Source organism: Schistocerca gregaria, chromosome 3 (genome assembly GCF_023897955.1).
Source record: "Schistocerca gregaria isolate iqSchGreg1 chromosome 3, iqSchGreg1.2, whole genome shotgun sequence".
Classification (NCBI taxonomy): domain Eukaryota; kingdom Metazoa; phylum Arthropoda; class Insecta; order Orthoptera; family Acrididae; genus Schistocerca; species Schistocerca gregaria.
Genome location: NC_064922.1, coordinates 360,075,139 through 360,076,267, shown reverse-complemented (window position 1 = coordinate 360,076,267; position 1,129 = coordinate 360,075,139). Strand labels below are relative to the sequence as shown.

The 1,129-nt window shown below is 42.7% G+C and overlaps 1 non-coding gene across 1 annotated transcript; it reads right to left on the bottom strand.

The window, feature by feature from the left end:
* Positions 1–332: 332 nt before the first annotated feature.
* Trnaw-cca (transfer RNA tryptophan (anticodon CCA)) lies at positions 333–405 on the bottom strand. Its single transcript has one exon. It is a non-coding gene; the product is annotated as a tRNA-Trp (tRNA).
* Positions 406–1,129: the final 724 nt, after the last annotated feature.

Sequence of the window (1,129 nt, the reverse complement as noted above, 5' to 3'; positions counted from 1 at the left end):
GACTACGCCATATTATTGCTACGCATGGTGGATATGTGGAAAATATCGTACTATAGAGTTTCCCAGACCGCAGCGCCATCTGTTGTTGACAATTGTAACTACTGTAATTTCGAAAGTTTGTCTGCCTGAAAATGTGCTGTTGTCCCAAGCATATTGCAACAAACGGTGTATTTCTATCGCTGCTCGTTTAGTTTGTATTGCCGTTTCAAATATACCGGTCATTTTTGAAACACCCTGTACCTGGTAGTGGTCACAGAACAACTTCTGATTCCAGAATGAAATTTTCATTCTGCAGCGGGGTGTGCGCTGATATGAAACTTAGATTAAAACTCTGCCCGAGCGAGACTCGAACTCGGGACCTTTGCCTTTGGAGGGCAAGTGCTCTACCAACTGAGCTACCCAAGCACGATTCACGAGCCGTCCCCACAATGTTACTTCTGCCAGTACCTCGTCTCCTACGTCCCAAACTTTACAGAAGTCTACCAGCATGATAGAGCACTTTCCCGCAAAGGCAAAGATCCCGAGCTCGAGACTCGGTCCGGCACGCAGTTTTAATCTGCCAGGAAGTTTCAACCTGCGATGCACTTTCAAAATTCTTCTCTGGTTTACGAACATTCTCAGACTGGATTACACCCAGCACACTGGCTAGCCTGGACTGCAATTTAAATCAGAAACGTGTAACTTGCCAAGTTTGGGCTTTGCTTATAAGTGGTCTTTAGAGAACCTGTGTATTTTATCCGAAGTCTCTTCTTACCACTCGAACTGTATATATTTGGTACTGTAAATAAATTAAGTGACATCTACTATTACTTTCATTCGCAGTTACGCAGCTAGCTTGGAGGAAACTAGCTTTTATTTCGCGTGCAGTACAGCACTTTGTGACTGCCGACACATCTTACGTTTAACAGACATGTGACACACCAAAAAGGCCCAGATTTTCACCAGGTGGTGAAAGGATTCATCATAGTGTTTGAAATATTTATAATATTGTGAGTGGGGTAGCTTCGGACACTAATTCACTTGCAGCTTATATATGTCATTCTCAAAATGTTATGATAAAAAACAAAATGTCAGGACAAATCTGTAAATCAACAATCAGTCCAGAGACTGGTTTGATGCAGCTCTCCAT